Source organism: Ambystoma mexicanum, chromosome 1p (genome assembly GCF_040938575.1).
Source record: "Ambystoma mexicanum isolate Mex_15411 chromosome 1p, UKY_AmexF1_1, whole genome shotgun sequence".
NCBI classification, from domain to species: domain Eukaryota; kingdom Metazoa; phylum Chordata; class Amphibia; order Caudata; family Ambystomatidae; genus Ambystoma; species Ambystoma mexicanum.
Genome location: NC_090921.1, coordinates 1,493,717,139 through 1,493,733,085, shown reverse-complemented (window position 1 = coordinate 1,493,733,085; position 15,947 = coordinate 1,493,717,139). Strand labels below are relative to the sequence as shown.

The window sequence follows — 15,947 nt, the reverse complement described above, 5'->3', positions numbered from 1 at the left end:
TGACCAAATAAAATGTGTGACTGCAAAATGTGTATACCTATAACATTTGTAATGCGTGTGCGCAAATGAGCTAAAACATGGCGCCGGTGCGCAGCCATTTGGACATTCACTTACAAACCGCAATGAAAGTCTACATTTCTGTGAGCTCAGTTAGAAGGCAGACATGAGTTCTGCAACAGTTGCAATACTATATTATGAAGCAGATGACCTTACTATTAAGAATAGTTGTATTGTTCGCTAAAGGACGAGCCAAGAGAGGAGTCAGGGATGTGCAGGTGCATTGATAAGGGGTGCCGGGAATGAGCGTGCGAGAGACGAGCAGGCTTTTTCCACTACTGTTTGGATTTTTCCCTTCTTTGCCTCCCATGCTTGCTGTCTGTCCTTCGGCCAGGGACAGTTTGCAACTTATGGGGGACAGGGATTTGTCCCCCTTAAGAAGAGAGGCACCCCGATGAGGAGATAGAACTGGAACCCCAGGTAATGAAGTCTCACTGAGAGGGAGGAGGATCTGCTTCAGACCCCGTTAATACATGTGATCTCTATGCCTACCAGCCTCGGGACATGGAAGTGTTGTCATGGCTGAGATGAAGTCTCCTGCAACTGCACCAACGGTGATGGATATCCTTTGTAGCTATCCTTGTTTGTGTGCCTATATATAACCAATTGCACCAATATCCCATAGTTATCTGTGTGCTTATGGATTGTGAATAAAGGGGCCTTTCACAAGCCATTATTATTCAACCCTTGGTCATATTGTGCTTTATTGCCTTCCTGAGTTCAAGAACTTTTGGTCCGTTTAATTGGGTGAGTACTTCTGAGGTTATTCCACTAGGAAGAAGAACATAGTGGCACTGTGAGCAGGGTTTTCGTGCTGAAATTGATGGCAGAGACCAAATGAATCTAAAGCTTGGACACAGAAAGGCAATTTCTTTACATTTGTGAATTGCGCGATTGTGTTTGAGGTAATTTTGGGAAGGGACGTGAAACATCCATCGATACGATGAGTTCCTTATTTCGGAAAAAGGGAAGCTCAGCAGGCAGAGTTTGCCCCGAAGTGACGATCCCAGGGTGGACAAAGAGTCTGTATGACAAACTTCCACAGACTTGGGCATGTGGTGCAGGTTTGAGTGCGACCAGGAACACGAGTATAGGAGAGGCAAGTCCAACCTAGGTAGCGACTTGCTTGCAACAGCTACTTGTGGAAAAGTGGGAGGAGTGCTCAGCTTTGGGCAGACAAGGTTGGATTTTGTTGCATGCCTTTAGAAATGTGCATCAGCAGAATGTAGTATTGCAGGCGAGCGTCTTGAAATTGGAAAAGGAGCTGGCTGCTGAGAAACACATTGCGTTAATGCAGCAGCTTCAGATGAAATTGTATCATGATAAGGCCGATAAATATCAAGCAGTAGCCGAGCGAGCTGCTGTGAGTTCTGCCCGATACAAATATCGAAAGATAAGAGGGATAGTGAATATCTGCAAGGTGGCAACAGTAATTGCCTTCGTAGGGGTTGATTGGGACTACGACCAATGGGACAGGGATGTATTCGATAGTACCAGTTCAGAGAGTGGTTTGGACAGGGAAATACCGTCCAAACCAGAGCCTGACAGGAAGGAGGTGACCGGCAAATCAGTTACGCGTTGACGAGCTGGTCCACATCCGAATAATCCTGGGGGTAGTTTAATGGATTTAACAACATTGGAGGATTATTCTCAACAAGAGGTTGGGGAGCTAATTAAACGATTAAAACAGGAGGGCTGGTGAGCCTCTTAACATGGATGGTCAGATTATTTGACAGGGGTGCGGCGGGTCTCTTGGTAGATTCGACCGATTCTCTGAGGTTCCTGCCATTGTCCCATGAAACCCATATTCAAGAAGTATTACGTGCAGGACCGCCTCCAGATGGTGATAGTCAAAAGGAGGGATCTGCAAGTGTCTTTGTTACAGTTAGCTGCTCAAGGATGTAATCGCACATATCCGATTACATCAGACTGGCCTAGTGAGGAGAAACGGTGGTACACACAGAGAGGCCATCCAAAGGCTTAGGGAGCACGCTATGAAAGAAGCCATCCATACCGATGATCCCGAACATATGGGAGGGTGGCATTGTCAGTCTCAGCACAAAACACAATCATTTGAACTGCTCCATCAGCCTATAAAAATGTAATTATGACTTTACTGGCTTTACTGGTGGGGATGACAGGCAAATTAACGGATGAGGTGTTGGATGCTATTTGACAGTTAGACTTAAGGGAATGGGACAAAGCTGGGTGGGGGGAGGGGGAGAGGGAGCCCGAGAGGGAGAGTGAGAGCGAGAGGCAGAGGGAGAGAATAAACGGATCCCTGGAAAGAGGTTTGATAGTAGGGATTCCCGTGTATCAAGAAAATACATGTTTTGGCGCTGCTAAAAGATGGAGTGCCGCGCAAAGATATTGATGGAATTGAAACTTGTGAAATGTATCAGCTGTATAAAAAGCGAGGGCTTTAAGTGAAGGGAAAGAGCAGTATAAACAAGTGAAAAGGCAGGATGTGAACAGGCAAAGTGGGGATAAGTCCCCTTCCGCCCCGCCTGAGGAGGATACCATATCAGCCAACCTATTCTGAAGGTTGGGAGTGCGATGTTAGAGTCCAAATACACGCATTCAAAATACGAATAGGATTGCGGTCAAACTCTGGTAGCGTCTGCCCGGATTAAGGTAAACACAAAACCTCATGTGAATGTGAAATTATTCTGGCAATCAGGAAATACGCAAGAGGTTTGAGCTTGATTGATACCAGGGCGGAGGCCTCGTTAATTCATGGGAATCCTTCAAGATTTAAGGGCAGACATTTTACCATTACAGGACTGGGAGGGAAAGAGACCCCCCGCAGTCCAAACGAGAGTTGACAGGAAAATTGGTAATTTAAAACGGAATAAATACCAAGCGTTGAGTGTTCCCATCCCTGAATATATCATTGGCTTTGATATTCTGGAGGAACTGAATTTAGGATTAGGCGGTATCAGTTCGGGGTGAGTGCACTGACGTGTACCCCCGTCATTGTGAGAAAACTGAAGATGCCCCCCGTGCAGTTTCCTTTGGCCATAAAACGGTTATCTATGAAACAGTATCATATTCCTGGGGGACAAAAGGAGATCTCATATAGCATCAAGGGATATGTAGAAGCAGGTGTGCTACGTCCTGTAAACACGGCGTGGAACAATCCGGTCTCGCCGGTTAAGAAACAAGACGGAAGCTATATGATGACTGTATTACCGTGAGTACATTCCTCCGTTAATACCCGCAGTACCAGATGCTGTTACCCAGATTGAGAATGTGCAAAAGTTCGAGGGAACTTGCTATGCCATGAAAGATTTGGCAAATGCCTTCTTCACCATGCCCATTGCAGAAGAGTGTCAGGAGCAGTTTGCATTTTCCTGGAATGGGAGGCAGTATACGTTTCAACGTTTGCCCATGGGATACGTGCATAGTCCAACCATTTGTCACCGGCTGGTGGCGGAACATGTGGCTAAGATCCTGTGCAAACCCGATGTGCAGAATTCACACTACATTGATGACATTCTGATACAGGGAAAGGATGAGCAGAGTGTGCGGACGCTCCTAGACACCATTATTTAGGGTTTGAGAAAGGAAGGATGGGAAATTAATGAGACAAAAATCCAAGGTCCAGCGGAGACCGTCATTTTTCTGGGAATTCAGTGGCATAATGGGCACCGTGAAATGGTGCCAAAGGCCAAACAAAAGATTCTTGAATTCACTACAACCGCGAATAAGAAACATGCTCAACAGTTCATATGGTTGTTTGGGTTCTGGAGACAGCATATACCACATTCGCGGCAGATTTCAGTGCCTCTTTACAAAGTGACACGAAAGAACTCTGACTTTGAATCTTTGAATGGGGCGGTGAGCAAGAGAAAGCATTTCAGCTAGCGAAAGATACCATCCAGAGAGTACTTGATTTATGGCCGTTAAGGGCAGATGAATTAAACGTGTCTGCACATGAAAATTGTGCCAATTGGAGTTTGGGAGTGAAACAGGACAGGAAGCGTGTTCCTTTGGGTTTTTAGAGTCGTAAATTACCCAAAGCTGGTGACAGATACACTTCCTTTGAGAAGCAGTTGTTGCCATGCTATTGGGCTCTTGTGGACACCGATATCAGGTTTGTCTGTTATGTCCTCCTCTTCTGAGAGTAAGAACTCCCCTTCCTCCTCACCTGATGGATTAGAAGATCTGTCTGCTTCCTTCTTTCTTAGCCTTCTAGAAGCCTCTCCCTTTTTTTTTTAATGAAGATAGGGTTTGCCTCGGGAGGAAGCCACTGTGTCCCTATGTGAATCGACGATCCAGAGACCTCCTTCCCAAAGCAGCCAGAAAGGAAACGTCGTGGGGGAAAAAGCCTCTGGCAGGAAAAAACCCAATGAAGGTTGGCTCTGGTGTTTGGATCGCTGGGCCGGGAGGAGTAGGTTAAGGTTCAGCAAGTGACTCCGTGAAAATGAAATCTTACTATGCCAGGAGGGATGTATCCTCGAATGAAGGTAAACACAGACCACTGCGGCATGAGGAGGTACGCAGGGAGGAACAATCCGGGCTAATCAAAGCAAGGTAAGTGAGTAGGAAGACGAGAAATCAAAGGAAAGGTAAGCGAAAAAATCTTTACAAGGGAAAGAAAGACAAATAGAAAGAACAAGTAGCCAGAGCTATGGAAGAGAGGAGGGGGAGGAGTCAAGAGGAAGTGGAAGCAAAGCACAAAGAAAGGAAACAGAGTACAAGAAAGCAGGGCAGAGCGCCGCCAAGGGAAATGAATAAGCAGCGCTAGCAACAAAAGGAGAAATCCGTACGTTGCAATGCGCCGAGCGCCGAGTACCGACTGACTAAATGGCACTCGGCAGCGGCCATGTTGCAGCGAAACACTAGACTGCTGCGTACCGTGAACAGAAGAGCATGATGGCACATTCTAATGGAGGCTACGTTTCCATCTCCTCCATAAGCGCCAATTACCCGAATTTGTGACAACAGAGCAAATGACAGTGGGTCATGATATATTGATCCGACCAGAAATTCTGATCATGCAATGGGTACTGAGCTCTCCCAAAACACATCAAATGGGACATGCTCAGGAGGCTAGCATCATTAAGTGGAAATGTTACATACAAGATCGTGCCAAAACAGCGAAGGGTGGAATTGCGAAATTACATGAGCAAGTGGCTGGTGTTCCGCTGGTTGATTTGGAACCGTCGGAGGGGACTTATATTTGTGAGTCTCCTGTAAATGGGGGGGTCCTTGTGGGGAGCTAACTAGTGAACAAACTGAACATGCCAAGTTCACTGATGGTTCGGCTAAATATATGGGGACTATTTAACACTGGAAGGCGTGTCATATAATCCAAAAATAAAGAAAATCTTGACAACATCGGGTAAAGGGAAGAGTAGTCAGTTTGCAGAGTTGTATGCAGTATATCAGGCATTGAAGCAAGAAGCGCCTGTTTTTTGTTATATATACACTGACTTGGTCTGTGGCGAATGGATTAGCTGTTTGGGTGGCTACATGACAGAAAAACAGATGGAAAATTCATGCAAAAGAATTATGGGGAACTAATTGTGGCAAGGTATTGCTGAAATGTTGATGCATAGTGAGGTGACCATGTATCATGTGGATGCACATTGTTTTACTCACTCATTACAACGATGGTTCAATTCTGTTGAGATGAACATACCAAGATTTCGGCTATGGACATGAGTTCTGAGGAAGATGATTTGGAAGGGATTGCTAAGTGGGCACACCAGAAAAGTGGGCATTTTGGAGAAAAGAATCTCTGTTATCACTGTCGCCTGTAACTGCGCCGACAAAAATGCTGACGACAATTACGGCGCAGCGCAGTGATCAAATAGATCACTTTACGCAAGTTCCCCAGCCCGCATTCCTCTACCTGACCCCCCACCACACTTACCTTTACGGCGGCACATTTCTGTGTGTGTAGCCGACTCCCCGCTATCCCTCGGGGTCGGCGCCGCAGGGTGCATTTTTATTTTTTTTTAAACTTTCTTGTCCCCCGCTTACCGCAATGGTAAGCGGGGGGCAACCCTGCAACCCCAGACTCCTGTTACTGCCTCCAAGGAGAGAGGGAGGGACGCCCTGCAACCCCCGCTCTGCTTGGGTGCAGTAATGGGAGTCAGTAAATGAAAATGCACCAAAGCCGGTGTAACTGCGTAGTCGCAGTTACGAGGTCAACATTTTGGCGCATTTCCGGAGAAAAGGCTACTATCAGGTGGACACAAGATCAAGGAATTAGCATTCCTTTAGAGATCGTGAAAACTGACTTTACAATGTCTGGTGTGCCAACATAAAAAACAGATCTATTCCACATGTAATTCGAGGCACCTTAAAATGAGGTAAATTACCTGGACAAATTTGGCAAATCGATTACTTCGGTCCAATGTCAGTCAGCAGAGGATGCCAATATGCGTGTACAATTGTGGGCACGTATTCCGGATACTTGATGGTGTTACCATGCAGAAGAGCCACGCAATTGAATACAATTAAATTGTTGGATCAAGTGGCTGTATATTATGGGATACCCCTACAAAAGTGACAATGGAGCTTATTTTAAAGGGAAACTGATTGAAGATTGTCAGGAGAAGAGTGTCGAGGGGATTTTCCATGTTCCTTATCACACCGAGGCTTTGGGATTGATTGAGAGAATAAATGGTTTGATGGAAGAACAGTTGTGAAAGACTGGTGATGGTTACCTGAAAGGGTGGCGTGAACGCATCCTAGATGTGGTGCAAGTGATAAATAACCGACCAATTGCCAATGGTGAAACCCCATTGATGCGCATGTTAACGCTAGCTTTACAAATGAAACCGAATAGGGCATTTGAAACATTGATGTATTGGGAAATATCACCTAGCTACTTATTGAGCAAGACCAGAGTCTGCAGGGGTGGATTTGCATGCTAGGGAGGAGATGAGACTTGAACCCAGAGGAATCAGTGTTATTGATACAGGGATTGAATCACAAATTCCATCAGAACATATGGGATTGATCGCACCTAGATGTGGGTTGGCATTAAAAGGAATTCAGGTACTGAGAGGAATTGTTGATGCAGTGGACCAGTACAAGCTGGCCTTTACCTTCGCGGGGCAGCAGTACACATGGACCCGAGCTCCCTTCGGATACATAAACTCCGGCAATTAATTCAACATCTTTCTACACAAGGTCACAAGGCCATGCCCGACTTGGGTGAAAGGGGTAACCTGGCTATGTGTTCCTTGTGGAGGAACACATAGCGGAAATCCGCTATGTTCTTACCCACTTGAGGGTTGCCGGAGCAAAACTGTCCTTCCAGAAGGCACAGTGGTGTAGGACCTGTGTAAACTTCTTGGGACATGAAATCACCCCTGAGGGTCTCTGTCCCCAGGCAAAGAAAGTGGAAGCACTACTAAAACTAAAAGACCCCACAACTCTGCGTGAACTAAAGAGCCTTCTTGGACTGACAAATTACGGTAGGAAGCTAATTGAGGATTATGCAGAGGTCACGAGACCCCTGGTCCATTTGTTGAAGGGGGCGGGTCAAGTGGGAGTGGGGTTCAGAACAAGCAGAGGCAGTGAAACAACTCAAAAGAAGCCTCTCAAAAGCGCCTTGTCTAGTTTAACCTGTCAAAAACAAGGATTTCTTCTTCGAGACGGGGTTCTCGAATACATGATTGACATCAGTATTATATGAAAAGCATGACAAGGTCAATAAAGTCATCTCCTATGCAAGTAAGACTTTATCCTCTGGGGAGGAAAAATTCAACGATTGTGAGAAGGCACTCCTTGCAACAGTGTGGGCATTGAGAAATTACCACCCGTTCATCCAGGGGGAGCATATCATTGTGGAGACACCGCACCAGCCTTTGCAATACCTCCAAAGGGACAGAATCCGGGCAGGAAATGTACGTAATTCCAGAATTACTTCCTGGATTCTGTCCATGCAAGGCTTTCCTGTGGAGGTCAGATATGGCCAAAACAAGAAGAGTTTGGCACACGGTTTGGCTGACTTGCATGATTGTGCCCAAGAAGACTGCCCCAAGGACGAAAGTCTCAAAACCCAAGACAACATGGAGGCGTACCTGAATTCCCCACACAAGGGGATGTCCACTGTTTAGGTGGACAGGTGCTCCTACCATGTTGACAACAACAGGGAAAAGGAACTGGTGGCCGGCGTTGGGAATGCCTGGGTTAATGATGCCCCAGAGCCCTCTGCTGGGTACAAGATCTGTCCCCACAGTAGTCAGGTGGCAGAGTTCATGGCAGTTCACCAGGCCATCCTCACTGCAGTGCAACACAGGCTCCAAGAACTGGTCATAATCACTGATTCAGATTATGTCCGGAATGTGTTCGTAGAGCACCTGATCAATTGGAAAACCAGAGGCATGCTGTGTGCAAATAATAAACCACTCAAGCATGGCAAGCTCATACAAAATATTGGTGGATCTGGTCAACTCTAATGGGATGACAATCTATTGGAAAAAGATTAAGGGTTATTCCAGAATAGAGAGCACAGACAAAACTGGAAACGACCTGACTGATCAGTTGGACAAAACCGGAGCCATCCAGGGGGATCTCCTTGAGATAGAGTCCCTGTTGGGGAAATCCAGGTCACTGCTGTCACCAGGTCCCAGACACTTGCTCACAATGAACTCTCAACTGCCCAGTGGAGTAAGGAGACCCCAGATGCTGATTTAATCACAGCAAAAAAAGGGGATCCTATTAATGGGATATTTTACCAACACATTCAGGACCCCGTGAATTATCCTGCGACGGAAACCAATTACATTGGGAAAGAGGACCTGACGGTGTTGATGAAGTGTCCCAGAATGTTGCAAATCCAAGACGGTTTGTTGGTAAGGAGATCCCATCTCTGGATGTGACCTGTGGGTGGTACCTACCTCATTCCGAAGCCTGATGCTAAGTCACGCCCATGACGCTGCCACAGCCGGTCATTGGGATTTTCCCACTACTTTAGAAATCTTGCGGGAGGTTGCATACAGGCCACACATGGGGCAGGACCTCAACCAATATTGGAAGGGGTGTCTTGTGTGTGCACAATTTCAGCCAAGTTCACTCACACACCGAGCCCCCCTCGAGAAGAGTGGGATGATTCTGCCTTGGTTAGATTTACAAGTAGATTTCATCAGGCCCGTGATTGCCTCCTCTAGGGGGAACAAGTATATGTCAACAGTAACATGCTTGTTTACCAAATGGGTGGAATGTCTCCCAGGCCCCAAATTGCAAGGCAGAAACAGCAGCTGCCCTGATGATCAACCACATCTTCTCGCATTTTGACCTTCCCCAAAGGATTGAGTCAGACCGAGGAAGTCACTTCACCAGCGAAGTGATGACAAAGATGTGGGAGATACTTGGGGTAAAGGGAAAACTCCATATTGCATACTGACGATCCTCTAGTGGGGGAGTGGAGTGGTACAATAAAACAATTGTGATTATTCTTAAGACGTTTGTGGCAGATTCTGGGCCAAGTTGGGACATCTCATTACCGCTTGTCCTGATGGTCATCAGATCACCCTCTTCTGCGACCAAAATATCTCAATTTGAGCCAATGACTGGATGAAAAATTGTGCTACCTCAGTATCTGTTCTATAGAACACAAGAGCAGACACTGATAAACGCCTCCACAACACATGAATATCTTTAGAATCTAAGAAAACACTGTCAGCATGCTTTTGCGTACACTCAGCGGAATCTGGAGAAATCGGCAGAGTGGATGAAAACCCACTATGACTTAAAAACAACTAAAAAAGAATACCAAGTAGGAGACAGGGTCTACTAGTACAATTTTCAGAAGAACCAGACTAAGGAGTGGAAGTTTCTCCCTTCCAGGCGCAGTCCCTTTGAAATTGTAGACAAAATTTCACCTGTCGCCTAAAGGATCCGCAGAGATCAGAAGAGAAATGGGTCCACATCCATCAGTTAAAAAGTCGTCAACACAGAAACACAGCTGATTGATGAGCCAAACGAAAATCAAACAGAACCATCAGAAGAATGAGAAGAAAAAGAAAAGGCAGAAGGACGTATGTAGGTGCATAGATATCTCTATATAACAGGGAGTTTTTTTCTTTATTGTGACTGTAAAAATGAAAAAAAGGTGTTGCAAAAGTCAAGTTGCTGTCTTGGTCCTGTTGAGTAAGTTGCTTGATGTATTGTGAAAATGAAACCAAGGTGTAAAAGTCAAATTGTGTTCTTGTTCCGTTGAGTTATTTGCCTGATGTTATTGTCCAAATGTAAGCATTGTTCCGCAGTTGTAAATGTTCTGGGAATGCGGTCATTTAAATAGCCTAAAACCTAGGGGTCTCCCACCACTTGTTTTTGTTTAGTTTAATTGCCATAAAAAAGAATCCCTCCCAGAACGGCATTGTTTTCATTATTAAAGTGCATGAAGAGCAAAGAATTCTGTTTCAAGTCCGCATGGCTAGGATTTACCAGTACATGCAAATTACTGCCAAGGAAAGCTATAGCGTGGCTCTCTCTCTTGCCTCGTGTCAATTACCAAGGAACTATTTGCAGCATATCTCTGGGGGTCATTACGACCTGGGCGCAAATGGATACCAGGCACCGGTAATGACACTGGTGCCGGTAATCTCTTTGCGCCCTATTCCGAGGTCCCTTTGCGGGTCCCTCCCTTAAAGCCTGGTTTTACAAGGCATTATGGATGGGACCTGCAAAGGGATACCGGGGTCAATAACGGCACCGCAATTTGTGGTACCGTTATTGCCGCCTTCCCCGTTCCCATTGAGCCCTATGGGGGCCGGAATGGGGAATGGCTCTGGTGAATGGGGAATTACCGGTCCCACCGACCTCAGACTGGACCGGTAATTACTCCCTTCACCAGACCGGAGTTGGACCGAATTTGGAGGCAGCCATGGCGCTAATAGCGCCATGGCTACCTCCAAACTCGGAATGAGGCCCTCTGTGTCCAGAGACTGACCATTTCTATAAAAGCCTTACTGAAAGATAATGCCAAGGAAACTGTGTGCGGCAGAAACCGCATTTTGTGAAATCAGAATGAACACGTGTAAATCTGCTTTTGCAAAGCAGAAAAAATGCCTTTAAAACTAAATGTGAAGTAATACCGCGGCTCGCACAGAAACACAATTGTATATGTGGGTAGAGGGGCTGCAAAGCTACGTCTGTTATGTTCTTTTCCCCCCCAATAAGGACTTCAATCAGACTGTGTATGAAAAACGTATTTGGCATTTACTGTTTACAGCTGGTCTTGTGGGCGACTCCTTAATATTCCTTTTTGATATTGCACTCCTTAATTCAGAATTTAGAAAATTATACTTTACACATGATGTCGCAATTCCTCGGAGTTGTCGGTATACAGCCTATACCGTGAAATTGCATTAAATCAAGAAATCACGCCAAGGCGGGTGAATTAGTCGATTGAAGGTGAGCAACCTCTGCTTTCAGGCAATACTTTTAAGATTTCGAGCAATGTGAAATCAGGAACTGTCAGTCAACAAGCATCTGATAATTGTATAGAACGTGATTAGTTTTTTGAATTTGGAAAAGCGAACACATGGATCATAACGTTATGCAGAGATTGTGAGATAAACATACAATTGAGTGTTGGGACGTTACTTAGCCAACTTTACAGGTTGTAATATTGATGTTTATATAGTAGTTGAATGCATGAGTGACCATAGTCAATATCTCACAAATACTAGGTAGTTTCAGTAAATTCGAAGAAGTAGATTAAATATATTCAATTATATGCAATTGACAGAGAAGGAGCATGGGATTAATCCCAATATAATTCGGAACCAGCGCAACACTATCAGTGGATATTTCATGTACCTCAGGTAAGTCATTACTTGTATGAATATACAACAGAGACAACTCCAACTGATTAATATCATACAATCATTGTCAATAATTTTGTATTTTTTGTCTGTTTTTCTCTTTTTCTCCAATTCATTTATTTATTATTTTTGGTTTTTACATTGTATAATTGATGGAATCAAATCATTCTTGTTTCTGTTTGTTTGGTTCCCTGTGTACCTACTTTTTCTCTCCCTTGTGCTATGTATAATCTATTTGCATAAATGCCTGTTTTGTCTTATGACCCATACATTCCTCCCCGTTACCAATCCTTAATCTCTGTCTGTAAATTGGTATCTTGAACATAATTCAGGGGCAACTATTATTGTGTTGTGTTTACACACAAATGTTGTGATTACACACAAATCTGTTTGTATTTGAATTTTTGGAAAATTAACTATCCAATAATATATTATGTCATGTATATTAGTAGAATACACCTGAGTAGCCCAGATTTGAGAAAGGCTCTATTGAGCTGAAACACGTGTCATACAGGGCGATTTGGATTTTTTGACCTTCTGTGTTTGACCCTATAGAGGGCGTATTGAGGAAACAAAAATATTTTTTGATTCAATAAAAATCAGATTACTTTTTGAAAGAAATTGGCGCAGAGTCACGGAGTTATTTCTTGATTTAATTCAATCAGACCGACTGAGGCCCAGGAATTCATGTCAAATCAGTTTGGCATAAAGGCTAATTTCGCACCTACCAGTGAACTTAGGCTTGTTTGTTTGTTTGTTTATTTTATTTGTATAGCGCTCCAGACCCATGGGTAGATGTGCGCATAAAGAGTTCAGTTACAGGAATGAGGTATGCATTATACATGGTGCAACAATTACAAATTACAGCAATTTACAAAACTTCAGCAGGTTCATAGGAGATTCAGAGGTGATCGCTAGGCTTTGTACAATAGCCAGCGAATAACCTGTTTCCTAAAGATTGGGAAGGACTCAATGGTTTTGATATTGAGAGGTAGGGAGTTCCAGAGAAGTGAGGCAAGCACTGTGAAACTGGAGCCGCCTGCTCTATTTAATGTGAATCTAGGCACTACCAAGCATAAGGAGTTGGATGACCTGGTGATTCTGGGAGCGGATTTCATAGTGAATTTGTTGGTGAGATATGGTGGGGCTAGGTTGTTTAAGGCTTTGCAGTTGAGGCAGATGGTTTTGAGGTCAATTTTTTGTTGTATTGAGAGCCATTTGCATGCTTTCCTAGTTGTGGAAATGTGCTCTCGTCTTGGGATGTTGAGTGGCTGCAAGGGCATGTGCTCTCTTCTTATGGGACTGACAGTGTGATAATTGCAGGTTCCACCAGACTGACCGGCAGGACAGCCATCAAATACAAAGGAGGTGGCTGGGCACTGCGTTTTGGCCCAGAGGTGTTATTTCCTCTACATTCATTCCCAGCACCTACTGGATAGTTTCAATGGGGAGTCATGGAAACCCTTTGTCCAGGCTGGCCCATAGGGAGACAATTTGTTGGGGGAAGTAGAAGGACCACAACAGTGACTAATCTGGCAAATTGATTTTAAAAAGAGATGAGATGCAAAACATTTTTGACACAATGAACAACATGCATCCACAGATTAAGTTTACCAAAAGCATTAGTAAAACAAAGATCAATTTCTTGGATGTAGAGGTTTACACTAAATCTAACCACCTGGCGACAAAGATCCACTCTAAGACCACAGACCGGAATAGTATGCTGTTGGCAACGAGTTTCCATCCAAAGCGCACCATTGAGAGTGTACCCCTAAGCCAGTTCCTCCGTTATAGGCTGAACATCTCGGAACCTGAGGAGTACAGAACACAGTCGAATGCATTACAAACTAAATTTCACGAGAGAGGCTACAATCAGACCCTTATCTCTGAGATTGCAGCGAAAGTCGATACCATAAAAAGGGACACCTTGTTAATACCTAAACCCCCCAAACAAGGACAGCCACTAGCGTATGTGACAACACATTCACTCCGGAGTCGCAAGATTAAGGGAATTATTAAGAAAAACTGGCCTATGCTGCAGATGGACCCGACACTGCAACCAGTGTTTAGGCAACCACCAAATTTTGCGTACCGCAACAGTGAAGCTCTGCGTAATACTCTTGTTAAAGCAGAAATGCAATTACCTACAGCGAGTAACATTAAACACAGAGGGACACAACCGTGCCATAATTGTCAGCATTGAGGGAACATTATCACAGGAAACACCATTACACACCCTCACTCTGGAAAAGCTATTTCACTGAAACACTCATGTAAGCGTGACTCTATAAATGTGGTTTACGCACTAAAATGCCATTGTGTATAGTACTATGTTGGCATCATGATAAGAAAAGCTAAACTTCGATGAATGGAACATAAATCAAATATACGCACAAAGAACATCAAATCCCCGGAACAAAGCATTTCTTAGAGGCGAGACACACAGTTGCACAGTTAAACTGTGTGATCTAAGAAAAGGTCACTTTGGGAAGCAGAGGAGGTGATCTAAGCAGGAAGTTATTTCAAAGAGAGGTCCTATGGATCGACCTCTTGCACTCCATTCATCCCCGTGGAATGAACTGTGAATCTGATTTAATGTGCTTTGTTTGAGTCATCAGAGTTAGAGTTACTTGAATTGACATGTGACATTTATCATGACCAATTCTAACTGTTAATGTATGTTACTGAATTCACTTATTGTAGTTCCGATTTCATAGATGAAGTACTGTAATTCAAAATTTAATGTAAATGTCAAACCCTTGTAATTGTCAAGAAAACTGTCCTTGAGAGCTGGTTCAACAACATGTGAGATCACATATGAGGATGTATTGTGAGTTATACATTATATGGGAAAAGTTGGGCTGGACCTTCACCACTATCATCTAGGTGAAGCGTAAATGGCACAGACATTAAACTTGGGGGAAAGATGGCAAATACTAGTATGCATTAGGGATGTAACGGTATAACGGTATACCGTTAAAGATACCGTGAACCACTTAATTAACCAATAATAACCGTCACATTGTTTATACCGGTATACCGTTTATACCGTTAAGTGTGCTTTTCAGTCTGATTTGGAAAGGCTGCAGAAAGCAAGTGCTGCACAGTCTTGGTCTTGCACTGTTGGATGTGCCATCTGCCAAGTAGTTTCAGTTGGAGCAGTTTTTAATGCCATTCCATAAACCACACATGCCTGACACAATCAATATGTTAGCAATAGGAAGAATAAATACATTGCCAAGAAGGAAAAGGTTTTACTTTGGGATGGCGGCTTTGGGGTTTATATATTTATAATGGATAATGTTTGCTAAACATATGACAATGGGGGATTTCCCTGGTTCTATCATTGAATTTACATATAATAAGTCACACTGCAAAATTCACTCATCTCTGTGGGTATTCACTGCTGCCATACCAAAGGTGACATGTCCGTGTTTACTGAACACCTTTTGGCCCGCAAGTAAACTAAAGGCTGTCACATAAAGAGAGAGTGCGTGTGTGTGTTCATGCGCACACGCGTATACTACCATCAGCCTCGATTGATCTGTGGCGTGCAGGTTATCAAGATGGCAACATGTTCATCTTCACCAGTAGCCAGTGGGGGAGCCAAAAGCCTAAAAGACCACGTAAGAAAAGCTATTAAGTTTGCTTTGCCAGTCGCAGCAGGGCTCTCCTCTCCACACGTGTGTTTGTGTTTGGTGGAAGCAAGGGGTGACATTTCAGTGCAAAGTATGTTTGAAAAGCCCAATTCTGGTCCTGGGTGCCTGCTTTTGTTTGTGATGATAAATCTGACAGTTTATGACCTTTTAGAAAATATTTGTTAAGATTAGTTAACTCCACCTGCTATACCGCGATAACCATGATATACCGTCATTTGGCAAGAAGGTTATCGTATCGTCATAAAACTAATACCATGACACCCCTACTATGCATATGTGTAGCCATTTGAATTTTAGATATTATGGGCCCGATTCATGGAATAAAATTGCATGGAAAAACAGGCGCTTGCGTTTAAAAGGCGCGCAAGCGCCCGTTTGTTGATTCATGGAACACATTGAGTGTGGCATTCCCCGAGACTTGCGCTGAATTTGCGCG

The 15,947-nt window shown here is 44.2% G+C and overlaps 1 protein-coding gene across 1 annotated transcript in view; it reads right to left on the bottom strand.

Moving 5' to 3' along the window:
- Nucleotides 1–15,947, bottom strand: part of LOC138456456 (palmitoyltransferase ZDHHC21-like) — a 468,858-nt gene that overhangs the window by 116,388 nt on the left and 336,523 nt on the right. The gene's annotated exons all lie outside the window — the stretch shown is intronic.